The sequence below is a fragment of the Ascaphus truei genome, chromosome 19 (assembly GCF_040206685.1).
Source record: "Ascaphus truei isolate aAscTru1 chromosome 19, aAscTru1.hap1, whole genome shotgun sequence".
In the NCBI taxonomy this organism is placed as follows: Eukaryota; Metazoa; Chordata; class Amphibia; order Anura; family Ascaphidae; genus Ascaphus; species Ascaphus truei.
Genome location: NC_134501.1, coordinates 8,761,408 through 8,769,844, shown reverse-complemented (window position 1 = coordinate 8,769,844; position 8,437 = coordinate 8,761,408). Strand labels below are relative to the sequence as shown.

The following is an 8,437-nucleotide window of genomic DNA, read 5'->3' as shown; positions in this document are numbered from 1 at the left end:
TTTAAGAGACGAGATTATAGGGTATTTAAGCTCCATGCCACTGTCCCATTAGTGGAATATCATGTTACCTGATTTTCTATACCTTTATACAGTTAACTTGGCAATATTTCTGAATGTTATGACATAACATATTTACAAGCCCTCTGTTAATGCACTGTTACCTTATTATTTTTTGCCCAAGTGGAAATTGACACCATGTTTTTGTATGGATATATACAGTATATATTTTTTTATTGTTTTTTTTTTTTTAACATATTTGACAATAAGATTTTATCTTCACATTGCTAAAACTTTACGGGTCTAGTAGTATCCTCAAGGGGCCCTTTGAGACATGGAGGGGGCAAAAGAACCCCAACTCTCTTGATCAAGTAATACACCCCGAGCAAAATCAGCATCAGAGATATTCAAAGACTTTCTATATAACAGTCAAAGAGCCAGAGAAATGGAGACTTTTAATCGTGTTGATGTTTGCACAAGACGTTGGGTCACAGTGCAGCGTTTATTGGACTTGTGTGAAAAACTTTACAATGTACAAGATGTTTGATTTTCTTTTTTATTAGCACGTGTGCAGCCTAAGAGGGACGTTTGCAATATGTGGCACTTTGAACTAATAGGGTTATGGACACGTGTTGTGCATTGTGCTGACATTTTGGGGGACCAGCTTTGGAATTCTTCATAGATGAAATGATAATGCACGGAGCTTTCGTGGGCTCGCGGTTTTTCTCTCCAAGTGCGCCAACTAACAGGATAGATGCATCTAATCCAGAGGTGGGCAACGCCAGCCCTCAAGCGCCACCAGGTTTCCAGTATATCCCTGCTTCAGCACAGGTGGTTCAATGAGTGGCTTAGTTGAAGACTGCTTCAGCACAGGTGGCTCAATCAGAGGCTCAGTCATTGACTGAGCCACTGATTGAGCCACCTGTGCTGAGGCAGGGATATCCTGGAACGCTAACCTGTTGGTGGCCCCTGAGGACTGGAATTGGCCACCCCTGGCCTAGGGGAACTAGGTGCACATCACACATAAGATCCCACCATTTCCAGCCCTTTTTATGGAAGACATGGCTGCCATTGCTGCTCTTTTAATACACAAACGCTACTTGACTGCTTTCTCTTCAAGAAAATAGACTTGGACCCCACAGAAGAAGAACGAGGATGTGTTTGGCCTGCCGGGTGATTAGATAATGCAGAGGTACCACCCAACACCTCCCCCCAGTGATCCCCAACATGGCGCCCGCCAAGCCTTTTGTGGGTGCCCGCGGTTGCAGTGCCGCTGACAACTGCTGCATGCCGGTTTGCGCCAGAAGTCGGGCCCAACTTCTGCACTTCCGTATCCGTGAGCGGAACCGGCGTAGTTCTGGAGGCCTCCCACAAAGTAAGTATATTTTGTGTGCGTGTCCGCGTATTAATTGGTTGGTGCCCACCAATTTCTCCTGAAGTCTAAAGTGTGCCCTTGGGTACAAAATGGTTGGGGACCCCTGCGTCACGTCATCAGAGACATGTTGGATATCATTCAGACAGATCTAGAGCCTGAAATTAGGGTGACCGCATTTCTCCAAGCAAAAAAACGGGACAAATGTCGCTCATGCGCAGTCGCTAGCGCCGACTGCACATGCCAAATGAGCGCTTGCTGACCGCCCTTGCGCATGCGTGATCAGAGCTTGCCAGTCGCGCATCTGCGGCCGGCGCCGTTGGAAAATCGGTTCAGTGGCCCAAAAAGTCGGGACAGAGGCCTAAAAAACGGGATTGTCCTGGCTACACCGGTATGTCTCGTCACCCTGTCTGAAATACTCATTAGAAATGCTATCCCTCCAATGACCAAGCTGTTGGCTGTAGAGCTTACATCTGCGAGGCTCAGGTGTTGCAGACTGAGGTTAGACCTCTTAAAGTCACGTTTTTAAGGGCTTGTTCTGATGCAATTAAGCACGGAAGTCATTATTATGCACAGACATAGGATTGCGAAAGACCGTGAAATGACGCATAGCCAATGGCGTCAGACCTCATTATAATAATTGAGGACCATTTTTTTTGCGACTCTTGCGCCTAACTATAAATTGGGGGTCTCATTTCAGCAATAACGATGGCGCAGCGCTGACTTCTTTACGCCAACGCAATGTTAGCGACTGCATCTGAACGCTAAATCAGGCCCCTTCATTCGCATTCATTTAAAGTAGGAGTTACCGCGTGCTAAAGTTTAGCACCATGAAGTGAGTCTGGGCCTTGAATATGCACCAACTGCCTGACGCGGGACTTTGCTCGGCTACACGGCAAACAGCTAACTCTACCACCGAGAACAACGGTTTCTAAGCACTTAATAAACCAAGGGAATTATTTTACAAGCAACTTAAAACATGCATCCAATTTTACAAAACTGTTAAAACCTATTAGAGCCGTAAATACAGCCATTCGTCTCAATTTTGAAGTGGAAATGTGTTTCTTTTTGAGCTAATTCATTGCAGAGATAAGTTCTTTTCAAACCTTTCACATACAGTGAAATGTTGGCCTAGCTTTGAATTCACGGCAAGATTCTTTAAATACTTGGGAATAGCTAAATGTCAAAAGTGAATGGAAGGTTAGCATTGCTTGGCCGCCCCACTGTGTAATTGATTAGCACACTTTGGTCGAGATTCCCAAAAAGGTGAGCACGCCTACACCCCCATGCACCTGAATAGGAGCTAAGGAGTGCTAAAGGTTGGGCCCTTGTGTGACCTTGGGTTTGGGGAGTCATCTTTTTTAGGTATACCACCAGTTCTGTAAAAATAAAATTCATCTTTACCGGGAAAATATTTGGCAAAGATAAGTAAGGTCGAAGTGATACCTTTAATAGCATACCTCATCAGGCTGCTGCATGGAGGGCCACAGCACTGACCCACCGCAACCCACGGGGGGTGGGGGGGCTAATCTTGGGAGGCCCCCTAGGCGTGTTCCTAGTGTGTAATCTGGCTCCGAACATGGTGCCATCTCCCATTAGGGAAATATTTGTGTGTATGCGCAGTGATTATTTCACTGCGTTGTATCAACAAGGGACCTGGGGCTACGGGACGGGGGAAATTAGAAGAATTCCACTTTTTTTCCAGGTTCCAGCATAAGTTTCAAAAAAAAAAAAATAAGTCATTAACCAGGAATACCAAATACTGACTCTGACATTACTAGGAATAGGGCCATATTAATAATAACACAGGAGACTGGGAGAAATGGTTTTTCTCTCATCTGATTTCTTATTTAAAGCTTTATTTCTAAGCGTTCTGTGTTGAAAGTTTCGCCACCCTTGTTTTCCTACAAAAATACCGCGGTTAATAAGTACGCTTCGAGTCCACCACGACTGCCGGTGTAACGTATCACTTTCTCTGAATCAGTCTGAGGTTACCGCTGCCTTGTAATGCACGTATGGGCTTTGCAAAAGGTTGAATCACGGAGGAGAAATTACAGCTGAAATTGCTTCGGTGAGATGCTGATGTCAGGGCAGAGTTAGCGGTTTTGCTTTGGTAACTAGCTGAAGAGAACGATGGACATAATATCTTCCTTGCGGTTAGAGCACAAAATGAGATAATGAGGCCATTTCCAATCAGCCCCAAAATAATTGGTAAAGAGATTAATGGCAGACATTGAGGTGGCCGGCGCATTTCTGAGTCAGAACAACTTAGCGGGACATGAAGTCAAGAGACATGAAAGAATCGACATACCCGAAAAGGAAGGGCAGATAGAGGTTACTGTCACAGACACGGATCTGCAGATTGGATTGAGGGATATATAATGTTATTACGTTTCTGTTGCAATATTGCTTATTTTGTTTCTTGGTAAATAATGGCTTCCAAGGCATCAAATAGTTTAAGGATGACACACGCTGAACAGCATTTGCTATCATTTGTACAGCACTTAATACGAGTACGGGGTTAGAATGGACAACATAAAGACCACTTATACATTTAATGTGGCTTTTCTTTTTAACTTGCTTATGCGATGATATTATTATTATTATCCTTTATTCCTAAAGCGCCAACATATTCCGCAGCGAGGTACAATGGGGGTGCATAGTGGCATCAATTACATAATCCGAAGGACATACAAATAATGTTATGCATTATTATGTTATGTTATGCTTCAGGACCTGAGGGTCCTGCCACCCCCATAGCCACGGACCCTCCGGCATTGACGTGATCCCTTCCGGGTTTTTCGGTCACCAGACAGGAAGTGAAGAGGAAGGAAGGGCCCGCTCCTTCAGTGTAATCCGTGATCGCGGAGCGCCCATCGTAGAGAGCCCCTAGAAAATGAGCAAATGGGGATAACGTATAGCGTTCATCATAAGGGCTGCTAGGTATTGCCAGGCGGCTTCTCCCAAAATACGGGACACAATGGTGAAAGGTGCGACGCGCTAAAGACACACACACACCCCTCTCACCTCTCTCCGCTGCATACTGTTTCCTCCTCTCCTTGGTCCCACCCCCAGGCTCCTGACACCTCTTCCTGATTGGCTGCATTACCCATCAGCAGCAGATCAGGATGGAGAAGGCTGCCCAGCCCCCTAGCAACAGCCCTGCTCCCTCCCTGCTCAGGGGAATCCCGTAGCCTCCCCAAGCCGGTCAGGTCACTATGTACAGAGAGGTAATACTAGGGTTGCCAGGTGTCCGGTATTGAACTGGACTGTCCTGTATTTGGATACTCTGTCCAGTAAAAAATGAGAGGTACTTTAATACTGGACATGTATGTGTCCGGTATTTTCCTTCCTGGACATAGTGACCTGACGCACCTTTCACCATTGAGTCCAGTATTTTTGGAGAAGCCACCTGGCAACCCTAGGTAATACCGGTATACACATACATTTCCAGTATTACCTCTCATTGTTTACTGGACAGAGTGTCCAAATGCAGGACTGTCCGGTTCAGTACTGGACACCTGCCAACCCTAATGGTTGCTGAGGAGGCACTTGTCTTGGCGAACGCTGTTTGTCATTAGGGCACTGAGGGGGTTAAGGGAGAAGTGGTGACTCCGAATCTTAGTCCTGGATTGTAAACCAAGAAGCTGTGAAACTTTGTGTCTCTCTTATTCTCCTATATAGAGTGATGTATTGGTATCCCTCGTATCCCTATATTAACTAAGGATTGTCCCTCCCTGCTACCACAATAACCCTCATACTGTACACTGCAATCACCAACTGTTACAGCTATTTAAAGGAGCAATTCATGCATTTCTTTTTAATTTTTTAATCATTTATTTAACAGACGTTTGAAGCAGGGGGTCTCTGGAGCTGAACCCAGTTAATTTGCGCTCCGGGGACCCCCTGCTTCCAGAGGTACAGACCTCCAAAGGGGGTGCTGGTTTCTCCTGCAAGTTTAAAACTCCCACGTCACGTGGGCCAGTGGGAAGCCACACGTGATGACGTCACGGCTTCCTATTGGCCCAGGGCGCGCGCACTTTGAAACGCCGCCATTACGTGATCCCTGCTAGCAAGTTGGATTGTGCCTCTTTAAGACATAGGAAAACAACGTGCTAACTGCTACGTGTGAACACACAGCCTGGCTGAGAGCGTCACTCTTCAGATATTATTTTATTTTTTAATTGCCACGAAAAATAACAGTAATACCCAGAGAATTCGTTTTACAATTTTTTTTTTCCAACATGAACAAATCATCCATAATTCTTTATCTTTATCCACCAGGACCCGGATAATTTTCTTCAAAGCACAGCCACACTAAGGCTAAGTCCCCGCTGGCGCTCAAAGCATGCGAGCCGGGTGCCCTGCGTCTGCTCGCGCGCCCGCGGGGGGGGAGGGAGAGGGGGGCGCCTTGCCAAATAGTTGAGCGACCGGGAAAGTTAAAAAAAATTATTTACATAAGCGCTGAGCGCCGGTGAGCGTGTGTGCACGCGCATACCCGCGGGCACATACCCGCGGGCACATACCCGCGGGCGAATCGCGTCAGCAGGGACTTGCATATATATATATATATATATATATGCAAGTCACCTCACCAAGCGCCGCCCGCTCAGCGGGGACTCAGCCTAGGTGGCAGTTTTTAAAGGTTAGATTATTTTATTGGGGTAAATGTTTCTGTATCATAAAATATATATCGTTTTCTATTTTATTTTTAATTAAAAGAACTAACAGCAGATTTGTCACAAGTTAGGAATTGGCCAGGAAAACGTTAGTCATGATCTGTAACGGCAGAAAGTGGAATGATTTTCTAGATTATATTATCTTTCTAAGTATAGCTGCAAGGAAAGCAAAATATTTTTAGAGAGCGGTGTTGCTAAAATATTGCTGTTTCAAAAAGTTTGTGTTTCGGGTGTTTATATGGGCGTTAATCCAAACTGTGGCGTTTAACTAGGGGAAAATCCGGCTTCGTAAAGAAGTTCCAGCTACTGTTGAATTTTTAGGGTGCGCAGCAGTTTTAACGATCTTATAGGTAAACCAAGTTAAAGAGAAGGATTATTTTGTCAGATTCGGGCAGGTGAGGGAGCATAGAGGTATTTAGGCTTCTTTGTCAGTGTTATCTTCTGTACACTTTTGTAGCAATACGTTCTTCATTTTTATGTCTAAGGTGTGTAATATAGTGCGTACGCTACCGTGCATGTGCGCGTCAATTATAATTGGCTGTGTTAGCCAGACGTTTGTATACTTGGGACGCGCGCGCACGGCCGTGAGCGGTGGCGCGGCAGACCAGGGAAAATACAATGAAATTGTATTTTTCGCGCTGCTGCCACGCCGCCAACCAATCACAGGGCGGCCTGACGCTGTGATGTCAGAGTCACGCCCCCTAACCGCGCGCGTCACCGCTTGCACCCTAGCAACTAAACGCGCACGCCACGTGCACGCGCAACACCGGTCTCGCTGTGCGGAAACACTGTCCAGAGCGCGCTACCTCACGTAGATCACAATGTGCGCGGAAGTATGTGCTGCATATGGAGATAAAGTGCAGCGTACAAGGTTAAACAGAGGTCGTGCTGGGTTCCAGGAAGACCGTTTCTTAACCACAAAGCCTACACCTGATTTCCGGTCACGAAACATGTTACCCGAGTAGGGGACAGAAGGGATAAATGTTTGGCGCCAAGAAGTGCTGAGAAAAGAGCGGCTCAGTGCGTGAGAAATGCGCTGAGTCTGTAACAACAGTAACAACACTGAGTTCGAATTAGGAGACCCTGGTTCAATTCCCGGTGTCAGCTCCTTGTGACCTTTAGCAGGTCACTTTATCTCACTGTGCCTCAGGCACCAAAATAATAGATTGTAAGCTCTACGGGGCAGGGAATCGTTCTGTAACAATCCTATGTGCTGCACACCATGCGCTGTACTGTAATTGTGACGCGCTGAGCCATATTGGAAGAAAAGTCCTATATCTCGGATGCAATGACCTTGGCCCCTTGCAGACACACTTTCCATAACACCCTCCAACTGCCTCTGTAAATCCGCCCTACTCACCACTTAGATTGTAAGCTCTTCGGGGCAGGGACTCCGTTTCCTATTGTTACTGTCATGTCTGAAGCGCTTATTCCCATTATATGTTATACTATTATGTCACTGCTGGGACGCGCTATGTACCTGCTGGGCCCTATACAAACAAAGAGATACATACATATGAAATAAAGTTATTATTGTCAAGTTAACATTGTCAGAAAAGATGAATTCATTGGAAAGTATAACAAAAGCGATTCTTAGCATATGATTGTAGAAATGTGCGCGCATTGGCTGTATACATTTTTCGCCGCGTTTCAGGCGAACGAAGGAGTTAAAACCTTTTACACGCCCGTTGCCAAATATTAAGCCACTATTCTGATTATTTTCACAGCCTTTATTTTTGACCTTGGCTTTTCTCTGGCCACACACCATTCATTTGTGTACAGCTTGGAAGGCACATTAATCATTGTGGATTAGGAGTGTGTATGTTCTGCTTTAACAGGTCACATGATATCGTTTTTGTTTAATTGTTTAAGATGTGATGCTTTACATAAAATTGCGTTCTGATACATCATAAAAATCAGCGCTCAAGACCCCCCAACAGGTCAGGTTTTGAGGATGTCCCCGCTTCAGCGCAGGTGGCTCAATCAGTGGCTCAGTCTTCGACTGAGCCACTGATTGAGCCACCTGTGCTGAAGCTGGGATCTCCTGAAAATCTTACATGTTGGGGGATCTTGAGGACTGGAATTCGGCACCCCTGCTCCAGCCAGCTTTTATTCAGAAACCCTACCCCTTAAGTAACCATTAAATAAGTTCAAATATAAAATATAAGGCCGTCATTATTAACAGCGAGGTCCCTTCTGTGCTATTATTACCTGCAACCACTATAGGGGGGCTAGAAAATGGCATTTATTGGAGAAAGAAACAAGAGAGTGGACTAACAGGGGATAAATGATATCCCGGTAAAAAAAAAAAACAATGTTATCTCTAAAGAGCTTGTGTACTAAGCATCGCAAGCGGCTTTGTGGCAGCAAAATTGTCACGCCGGAATCT

The 8,437-nt window shown here is 45.5% G+C and overlaps 1 long non-coding RNA gene across 5 annotated transcripts in view; it reads left to right on the top strand.

Annotated features, from left to right (window-relative positions):
* Positions 1–1,657: 1,657 nt before the first annotated feature.
* The window catches only part of LOC142469807 (uncharacterized), a 49,795-nt gene continuing 43,015 nt past the window's right edge, over positions 1,658–8,437 (top strand). For all 5 annotated transcript variants that reach the window (XR_012789094.1, XR_012789097.1, XR_012789096.1 and 2 more), the window contains exon 1: positions 1,658–1,760. This is a non-coding gene — a long non-coding RNA (uncharacterized LOC142469807). The remainder of the gene's footprint in view (positions 1,761–8,437) is intronic.